The sequence below is a fragment of the Salmo salar genome, chromosome ssa09 (genome assembly GCF_905237065.1).
Source record: "Salmo salar chromosome ssa09, Ssal_v3.1, whole genome shotgun sequence".
Lineage (NCBI taxonomy): Eukaryota > Metazoa > Chordata > Actinopteri > Salmoniformes > Salmonidae > Salmo > Salmo salar.
This window is the reverse complement of record NC_059450.1, coordinates 60,576,488-60,587,639: the sequence shown is the minus strand read 5'-3', so window position 1 is coordinate 60,587,639 and position 11,152 is coordinate 60,576,488. Positions and strand designations below refer to the sequence as shown.

Genomic DNA, 11,152 nt, shown 5'->3' with positions numbered 1-11,152 from the left:
TATTGTAGTGGTCCTGTGTGGCTCAATTAGTAAGAGCATGGCACTAGCAACACCAGAGTGGTAGGTTGCTAGTGCCAGGATTACCACTCTGGGGTTCCATACAAAAATGTGTGGACTCCTCCCACGTAAATGCCATATATTACGGTATTACAGTACGATATTGGCCAACAATTTTTGTAAATATGTACATAGCATCAAGCTTGGAAATAAAAAACTATGCATGATTTGTTTGCTTTCTAGATGTAACGTGGGCATTTTAATATTTTATATCATTCTAATTATATACTGCTCAAAAAAATAAAGGGAAAACTAAAATAACACATCCTAGATCTGAATGAATGAAATAATCTTATTAAATACTTTTTTCTTTACATAGTTGAATGTGCTGACAACAAAATCACACAAAAATAATCAATGGAAATCCAATTTATCAACCCATGGAGGTCTGGATTTGGAGTCAAACTCAAAATTAAAGTGGAAAACCACACTACAGGCTGATCCAACTTTGATGTAATGTCCTTAAAACAAGTCAAAATGAAGCTCAGTAGTGTGTGTGGCCTCCACGTGCCTGTATGACCTCCATACAACGCCTGGGCATGCTCCTGATGAGGTGGCGGATGGTCTCCTGAGGGATCTCCTCCCAGACCTGGACTAAAGCATCCGCCAACTCCTGGACAGTCTGTGGTGCAACGTGGCGTTGGTGGATGGAGCGAGACATGATGTCCCAGATGTGCTCAATTGGATTCAGGTCTGGGGAACGGGCGGGCCAGTCCATAGCATCAATGCCTTCCTCTTGCAGGAACTGCTGACACACTCCAGCCACATGAGGTCTAGCATTGTCTTGCATTAGTAGGAACCCAGGGACAACCGCACCAGCATATGGTCTCACAAGGGGTCTGAGGATCTCATCTCGGTACCTAATGGCAGTCAGGCTACCTCTGGCGAGCACATGGAGGGCTGTGCGGCCCCCCAAAGAAATGCCACCCCACACCATGACTGACCCACCGCCAAACCGGTCATGCTGGAGGATGTTGCAGGCAGCAGAACGTTCTCCACGGCGTCTCCAGACTCTTTCACGTCTGTCACGTGCTCAGTGTGAACCTGCTTTCATCTGTGAAGAGCACAGGGCGCCAGTGGCGAATTTGCCAATCTTGGTGTTCTCTGGCAAATGCCAAACGTCCTGCACAGTGTTGGGCTGTAAGCACAACCCCCACCTGTGGACGTCGGGCCCTCATACCACCCTCATGGAGTCTGTTTCTGACCGTTTGAGCAGACACATGCACATTTGTGGCCTGCTGGAGGTCATTTTGCAGGGCTCTGGCAGTGCTCCTCCTGCTCCTCCTTGCACAAAGGCGGAGGTAACGGTCCTGCTGCTGGGTTGTTGCCCTCCTACGGCCTCCTCCACGTCTCCTGATGTACTGGCCTGTCTCCTGGTAGCGCCTCCATGCTCTGGACACTACGCTGACAGACACAGCAAACCTTCTTGCCACAGCTCGCATTGATGTGCCGTCCTGGATGAGCTGCACTACCTGAGCCACTTGTGTGGGTTGTAGACTCCGTCTCATGCTACCACTAGAGTGAAAGCACCGCCAGCATTCAAAAGTGACCAAAACATCAGCCAGGAAGCATAGGAACTGAGAAGTGGTCTGTGGTCACCACCTGCAGAACCACTCCTTTATTGGGGGTGTCTTGCTAATTGCCTATAATTTCCACCTGTTGTCTATTCCATTTGCACAACAGCATGTGAAATGTATTGTCAATCAGTGTTGCTTCCTAAGTGGACAGTTTGATTTCACAGAAGTGTGATTGACTTGGAGTTACATTGTGTTGTTTAAGTGTTCCCTTTATTTTTTTGAGCAGTGTATTATCCTTTTCAATTGGTGTATAAAAAAAATGCTTCTAGATGAGTAAAAACATTGAAACTTGCATTATGAGTCAATACATAAAATACTGTACATGGCTCTGGGTCAATTGAGTACCATAGTATGAGTAATAGTCATAAGACATAGCAGTAAAACTCAGAAATGGTTCCAAATCGTTTTTCCACCATTCATTTTTCCGTAGGGGATTTTAGAACTACTTCATATATGGTCTGTTTGTGTAGGCTTTCCTTGGCATGACATTTTGATATTCGCCTGTTCCCACCAAAAATGAAATTAGCTGCCAATGTGGCTATCATACAGAACTACACATCCTGTCAACAAGCTTTGATGTCATTCTTCAAGACGCAGGGTAGAAAAATTCTCCACATTTCTCCATTTGATTGTTTTCTTATCTCTGTAAGCGAGAGAAGTCGCTGGAGCTGTGTGATAAGGTAAGTAAGCCCTGTTTGCTAGCTTCTAATGTTACCGGCCTCAGACTGACTTTGAAGGTGGCCTCTGAAGTGTTTTGGCACTTTCTTTATTCTCTAAAATGCTCTCATTTCAAATATTTGGTTATCAATTCATTTAAACTGATTGACAGTGGTGTAATGTACTTAAGTAAAAATACTTCAAAGTACTACTTAAGTAGTTTTTTGAGGCATCTTTAGTATTTATATTTTTGAAAACTTTTACTTCCCTACATTCCTAAAGAAAATGATGTACTTTTTACTCCATACATTTTCCCTGACACCCAAAAGTACTAGTTGCATTTTGAATGCTTGTCTGGTTATCTAATTCAAACACTTATCAAGAGATCATCTAAGGTCATCCCTACTGCCTCTGATCTGGCAGACTCACTAAACACATGCTTTGTTTGTAAATTATGTCTGAGTGTTGGAGTTTCCCCCTGGCTATTTGTAAATACTTTTTTTTAAATTAACTATGAAACTGCCTGGTTTGCTTTATAACATTTTAAATTATTTATACTTTTACTTTTGATACTTAAGTACATTTTAGCAATTACATTTACTTTTGATACTTAAGTATATTTAAAACCAAATACTTCAACTCATGTAGTAGTTTAATGGGTGACTTTCACTTTTACGTGAGTCATCTTCTATTAAGGTATCTTTACTTTTACTCAAGTATGACAATTGGGTACTTTTTACGCCACTGTGGATTGGTAAGTGATGACAAAACATTCATCCACATACAAATGCACACATTAACTTACAACATAAATGCAATTTACCTACAGTAGATTCCCTCATTCACAATCGAAACACTTATGGATACAGATAAACAACTGACGTGTCTGAATATTGCTACACATGTAGAAAACAGATAAGCAATACATTCAGCTTCAAAACAGTAGTGCAACCATGAAATTGTCTCTCTCTCGCACCCGCACTAAAGTCCGTTGACACAGGCAGGGAGCATAATTTTACAGAAAACTAATAACACGTAAAACAAACTCAGAAACCTCAAATAAATTGATTCTTTACGAAATTACTTCTAGGAAATCACGTACATTTACTCAGAAAGCCCCAACATCTCTATGTGACTTGTAAAATAGTTTGCACCACAGCTAGCATAAAAGCTAACACATTAATTCTGTCACGTTCTTCACTCACTCAGTTTGATATAAAAATAACACATACAACTTTCACCAAACATGATAACCCCTTTACTGGTTTGTCACCCAGCATGTTATGATGTTCTTTCGATATTAGAAAGTTCAAATGCGCTGTTACATACCTGTAGTGATAATAAGAAACGGACACAAAAGTTATTGTCTTGACAGTTCTGGCACTTTATTCTAAGGAAATTATAGAACTTGTTGCTTTCCCCACTACCACAGTGAAACAGCGCCATCTATTGGACTGATGGGCTAAATACTGCCAAAGCATGTAGATTTTTTTTTTTAACCTTTATTTAACTAGGCAAGTCAGTTAACAAATTCTTATTTACAATGAACAGTGGGTTAACTGGCTTGTTCAGGGGCAGAATGACAGATTTTTTACCTCGTCAGCTCGAGGATTCAATCCAGCAACCTTTCGGTTACTGGCCCAAAGTTTATTAAGTCCCACCTACTCAACAGCCAGTTGAATCCTGTGGCGCGTTATTCAAATCCTTAGATATGCTATTACTTCAATTTTTCAAAAATATGACTATTTTACACCATTTTAAAGATAAGACTCTCGTTAATCTAACCACACTGTCCGATTTCAAAAAGGCTTTACAACGAAAGCAAAACATTAGATTATGTCAGCAGAGTACCGAGCCAGAAATAATCAGACACCCATTTTTCAAGCTAGCATATAATGTCACATAAACCCAAACCACAGCTAAATGTAGCACTAACCTTTGATGATCTTCATCAGATGACAACCCTAGGACATTATGTTATACAATACATGCATGTTTTGTTCAATCAAGTTCATATTTATATCAAAAACCAGCTTTTTACATTAGCATGTGACTAGCATTCCCACCGAACACTGCCGGTGAATTTACTAAATGACTCACGATAAACGTTCACAAAAAGCATAACAATTATTTTAATAATTATAGATACAGAACTCCTCTATGCACTCGATATGTCCGATTTTAAAATAGCTTTTCGGTGAAAGCACATTTTGCAATATTCTCAGTAGATAGCCCGGCATCACAGGGCTAGCTATTTAGACACCCACCAGGTTTAGCACTCATCAAAGTCAGATTTACTATAAGAAAAATGTTCTTACCTTTGTTGTCTTCGTCAGAATGCACTCCCAGGACTTCTACTTCAATAACAAATGTTGGTTTGGTCCAAAATAATCCATCGTTATATCCAAACAGCGGCGTTTTGTTCGTGCGTTCTAGACACTATCCTAAAGGCTAAATCAGGGTTACGAGCATGGCGCAATTCGTGACAAAGGAATTCTAAATATTCCATTACCGTACTTCGAAGCATGTCAACCGCTGTTTAAAATCAATTTTTATGCCATTTTTCTCATTAAAAAAAGCGATAATATTCCGACCGGGAATCTGCGTTTAGATAAACAGACAAAGGAAAACAAAGCATTCGGTCGAAGCGGGCACGCGCCTAAGCCCATAGTACTCTGAGTGGCCACTTGCCAAAAGCGATAAAGTGTTTCAGCCAGAGCCTGCCTCGATATCGTTCAACGTTTTCCCGGGCTCTGAGACCCTATGGAAGACGTAGGAAGTGTCACGTTATTGCACAGATCCTGAGTCTTCAATAAAAAGAGCCAAGATGAAACACTACTTCTCAGACAGGCCACTTCCTGCTTGAAATCTTCTCAGGTTTTGGCCTGCCATAGGAGTTCTGTTATACTCACAGATACCATTCAAACAGTTTTAGAAACTTTAGGGTGTTTTCTATCCAAAGCCAATAATTATATGCATATTCTAGTTACTGGGCAGGAGTAGTAACCAGATTAAATTGGGTACGTTTTTTATCCAGCCTTGTCAATACTGCCCCCTATCCCCAACAGGTTTTAAGACACATACAATTTTATTTATTTTTTAATTAGGGGGTGTCTATTTTTAGTGACAATTTTTCAACCTATTACACTAACAAGCTATTTTGGTTAGGTCAAATATCTGTGGTTAGCTAGATACTCATGAAAATTAGTAGGGATGCACGATGTATTGGTAAGCATATCGGAATCGGCCGATATTAGCTAAAAATGCCAACATCGGCCGATGTCTAGTCTAACGCTGTGTGCAAAACCGATGTCAAAGCTGACGTGCATACCTATATAAACGTAGGTAGATAACGTAATGACGCCACACACAAAAATACAGCGCTATACGTGCAACACAGCATTCCTAACCTAGCCCACAAGGTCTGCTGTGTGGATCTATATAGAAGTTTCAAACGAAGATAACAAAAAGGCCATATATGCAATGTTTGTGCTCCTATTATTTCCCGAGGGGAGAAAGTGAAATCATTCAATACCACAAACCTAATTACTGATTTCAAAATGCATCATCCCCAGACGTTCAGCGACTACTCAGAACAAAAGCAGAAAAAAACTAAACACACACTTCAACAACTAAACAAGTTCAAGTCAAGCAGTCATTTGAAAGAGGAAGAAAATTTCAGCGAGACAACTCAAAGGCAAAATGCATTAACGCCAAGATAATGGAATTCATTGCCATTGACAATCAACCGTTCTCTGTCGTGGATGATGTTGGCTTTCGACTGGTCAAGCACCTCGAGCCCCGGTACACACTACCAAGTAGGCGCTATTTTTCAGATGTTGCCCTACCGGAGTTACACAGTATTGTTGACACTCACATCCATTAGCTACTTGATATGGGCGTCACTGCTATTAGCTTCACGACTGACATTTGGACCAGCGATGTCAGCCCCATGAGCATGCTGAGTCTGACAGCACAGTGGGTCGACGAGGATTTCGTACTGAGGAAAGCCGTATTGCATGCTCAAGAATGTGCTGGTTCTCATACCGCTGCTGCCATTTCAATGGCATTTGAGAACATGTTTGAAACATGAACACACTCCTTGCTACATTCGAACAGCTGACTTGAGAAATAAGCTCATCAACTGCGTCTGCAGCAGACGTGATATCCTCTGTCATGGCACTTGAAACGCCTGCTCAACAAAACTGCCAACACAGACCGTGGGGTTAAAACTTGCAAAAGTACTCTACTAGAGGCTGTGAACAAGTGATTCGGTGGCATTCTCTGAGCCTCTTTACAGTGTCGCCGCCATGCTCGATGCTAGGTACAAGGGCCGCTACTTTGATGCAGACAAGAAACAGGGTTTACCTGACATGTTACAGACACAGCTGAACAATATCAAACGTACACAGTGACAGTGCGCACCGAAGAGGACCCATGACAGAGAGCTGAAACTTCACTGCTTGACATGTATGATGAAATCCTGGTTGAGATTGAAATGACTGAACAAATGAACAACGAAACAGCACAGCAAGTAAGTGAAAGAAATAGGTTTTGATTATGTTTTACCGGTAATGGGGATATACGTAAATGCCAACAAAATAACTTTTTGGTCAGTGTGTGTTTTAACTGTACTAGAATGCTTAAAAGGCCCTAAAAATGTTAATAGCGGTTATCGGTATCTGTTTTTTTGGCAAGGAAAATATCGGATATCGGTATCGGCCAAAAATGTCATGTCGGTGCATCCCTAAAAGTTAGCTAGATAACCACAGACTGTAGTTACGTGTGCAAAGCATGTTCCTTACAAGTAAAAATAAAAACAGCATAGGCTAGCATAATGACTGTTGTGACCTATTATTATTGACAAGTCCTTCGTGAACTAGCCAGCTAGTTAACTTTAGCTCACAGTTTGTGTAGTCATACTTTTTCACGTGGTGACATGGTAGCCCACCAGAGCAGGGATATATCCAGCTAAATATTGCCTGGTGGGCTAGCTAGTTAGGCACCTTGGTTGCCTAGTTGGCTGTTGCACCGTATCTCACTGTCGTGTAGTCTGACTTTTCCGACAGGCGATGACATGTCAGCGAAAACATTAAATATCCCTGCCCTGGTGGACTAGTTAGCATGTCACCACCACTGGGGTCTGGGGAAAAGTCTGACTACATGAACGATGAGCTAACGTAACGAGCTAGTTAAACTTTCACTAAATATCCTGGTGGGTTAACATTAGCTAGCATGTCATCTCGTGGAAAAGTGTGACTACACGAACGGTGAGCTAACGTTAACTCAATGGCTAGCTAGCTCACAAAGGACATGTGGGCTCAATGTTTTCCCATACATAACACAAACGGTTTTGTTCCATTAGTGCATCTGTTGGACATGCCTAATCAAATGACCTGTGGAGTCAGGGATGGAAATTAAGCTAGCCTGAGGCTAATACTTTTCAGACTGGACTAGTGGACAATATACCAAACTATTCTGACACAGCAGTGAAATGTCTAGTATAAAATGTGCCAAAAAAGCCTGACACAGCAGTGACATTTTGCCTTTACAAACATCGCATGCCACAGATATAGGACCTAAATGCCAGTAGAAATCGTGGTCTGCTGGCCATTGGCCAAAATCCTTATGTTCCATTCCTGCATCTCAGTCCATTTCAGACGATCCCCCTACTACTGTTGGTCCTCCTCAGTGACCTCACGGCTGAGGGTTTTCACTTTCCTCTTGAGAATTAGAATCAGAAGTACAGTCTTATAGCTCCTAGCAATACTTCACCTCTTCAGGCAAATAGTACCCTAGACTGTCCTGATCATCTAGTTGAGCATTCCAGATAATTCCTCCATCCCAGCATAAACGTTCTATCCACATAGTAGGATTTTAGATGTGCAGATAGACCAAAGCCCAGTCTATTTTACCGTTAATATAGTTAAGTCAGTGGGTTATGGTATTTTAATATAGATGTTACCATTTTAGTCATTAATTTAGCTAGCTACTTTCAGATGGGCGGACTGGAAACCCAGTGACAACACACTGGTCTGCAGCTGCCATTTTCTGTTGGGAAAGATAAATGGCCCAGTATTTACCAGAAAAGGTAGCTCATCCACCATGGCAGAAGAGGAAGATTGGGAAACAAGAACAAACAATGAGGTGTGACAATTGGGTGTTGAGGGACCACTTGTCACATTGTCCAAGGTGTTTTTGTGTTATGATAAATAATGTGTTTTCTGTCCAGATAAAGATGGGGATACAGCATTGAAAAATACCTAACACTAACCAAATGTCTCTGTTTTCCAGTACAACAGGAGTATATCCCTCAGACAATCCGGTGCATGGACATCTTGTGTCAGGTGTGATCCGAGCGTGAGCGTCTAGTTGTGGAGACTACAGCAGATCGAGCCTGTGGACGGACAGGTCAGTAACTCATCAAATGTGATGCAATATTGTGTGAAACATTGAATTTGTAGATGCATCGAAATGTTGACTTCATGTCCCATTTCACCCATGTTTTAGACATGAGGCGTGACATGCGGAACATCAAGCTCACCCCACGAGAAGCAGTGCATGATCAACGCCATCCTCAGCAAGGAGATCTGCTGGAAGTGATGTACTCTCTCTCTCTCACTCACTCTGGGGGTAAGACATAATTTAAACATCACAGATATATATTCCCACTGTGCCCATGATAAAATGCAATGTAAACTGTTTTACTACTGAATGAAACTGTGAGGAGATGCATTCAGACCAGCCTGTGAATGAACTTAAGTTAACTATATTACTTTAGTTGGCTGCTTTGAGCAAAACGTGAAAATAATATAACCTATTCTAGGAACCTTTTGTTTGTGTATGATCTTTATTCATTGTTCACTTGTTTTTCAACAATGTCAGGTACAGGCAGGGGTGACTGGGGCATTGTCAGGTACAGGCAGGGGTGACTGGGGCATCACATTTATAAATTCCCACTGTGCCCATGATAAAGTTAACCACATTACTTTATTTGTATGTAATATAACCTATTATGGGAGCCTAGTGTGTTTGTATGAACTGTGTGGGATATTGTTGGAATATGAGTCTGTCAGAGGTTGTCACGCTGGATGGGGATGATGATGGAGGCTTTGGTGGTCCACACAACGAAGAAGTAGGTGTCCCTTCCAGTGATGAGGATCTGACCTTGGACCTGGTACCAGTAAGAATGGTCTTTACGGAGGTGGTAAGACCCTACCTCCTTGATATAGAAATCCTTTGACTTCACTGCCTCTTCAGTGGTAAGATCCCTTGCACCATAAGGACACTTGACCTCCACCACTGCTGTGGTGCCCACCAGGCCATCCGGTGAGGCACCCAGGATCCCAGACTCCATGACCCAAAGCCTTGACTCCTGCAGATCCAGCCCTGTAGCCATTTTTAATGCCCTCTTTGTTATCTGTGCCCCACTTTAATACAACAACCCATCCAATGACTGATCGGAGGACCCTTTTTAGCAGCAACAGAGTAACGGGCTTGGCCCTAACCACTGATCCATAACTGCTGGCCGTCAACCTCCCTCCCCTCATGGTGTGCCAGTTAGGGTTGGTGCGCTGTCCAACTGTTGCCTGCCGTAAAGCCTCCTGCTGCTCCACCGACAGCGCCATGCCAGCCAGGATGCCTGCAAGCCGCAGGTTCCCTTGCTTCTAAACAATGTCCGGTACAGACAGGGATGACAGGAAGGGTAGCACTTGTTCTGGCTCAGGTTCATGGAGATATGCCATTCCACTGAACTTGCCCTGGAGACGGTTCCTTAGCCACCTCTGTGGGATCCCCTGGGCAGAGGGTTGTAGTCTTCGGCCGGGTACAGGTCCTCCACTAACTTCACCTGGTTGGGCATGGCTGGCTTAGGCTATATGGCTACACTTATGAGCTCCACAGAGGCATTCGCATGGAGTAGAGAGAATCCCCTGGTCACCTATAGACACCTGCCAAGAGGAAGGATGTTAAGTGCCACGTCTTTCAATGCATGACTTTGAACACCTTAATTCATTTGTTATAAGAAATGTGCTATATAAAAAAAGTTTGATTTGATTGATGACATTACAGCTGTAGAATATTTCATAAACTGTAATTTTCTCGAGGACAAGTGCAGTTTTTCTATACATTTTTAATTGATAACTTGGGATTTTATCACTTGACATGTAAATCATATAGTGGGAAGGATCCTATAAATCAAGACTGTGTAAATAAATAATGTGCCTTTGAAGATTTGTCTCTGGTCACGCAAATACAATACAGACTCGATGTCTAAACAAAGTCAATTCTGAATGTCAATAGATTTTTTGATTCATTCTCATCAATGACAACATTCTAGAACTGAGTTATCACTCACCTAAGTCTGGCATCCGGGGTAATCTGGTTAATGATTATATAGTTGATTAAGTGGCTCTTTCCTTGTAGAACATTGACAGCTGTATAGAACACATTGTATTGCTAATATGCTCAAATTTAACTTAATAGATACACTCACCGACACAGGATAAACTTTATCCCTCATGCTGGCCCTCACCAAACCAGTAAATTGCACCTCACAATAGCTGCACTTGTCCACATTGCCAGATTTATAGGGGTCTTCTCCCCTTTTAATGCTCATCCTTGAAAAATGCTATAAGGTCTTAAATAGACACCAAAGTCAATATACTGTACAAACAACTATCTAGGCTGATTTATTGATCTACTGCTCTGCCAACTAGCTAGCTAAAGTGTAGTCAGTGGCTAGCTAAGACACAGAAAGGGGATGGAATAAGTTCAACACTTAATTCAATTAATTTCAATACAGCTCATGGATTCATCATGGACTGGGCACAGCGCTGATCGTGCTGGTGAATGGTAGCTGA

At 41.8% G+C, this 11,152-nt stretch overlaps 1 long non-coding RNA gene across 1 annotated transcript; it reads left to right on the top strand.

The window, feature by feature from the left end:
• Positions 1-2,181: 2,181 nt before the first annotated feature.
• Positions 2,182-10,981, top strand: LOC106611564 (uncharacterized). The gene is made up of 3 exons (XR_001330123.2): positions 2,182-2,314; positions 8,586-8,702; positions 8,802-10,981. It is a non-coding gene; the product is annotated as an uncharacterized lncRNA (long non-coding RNA).
• The last annotated feature ends 171 nt before the right edge of the window (positions 10,982-11,152 follow it).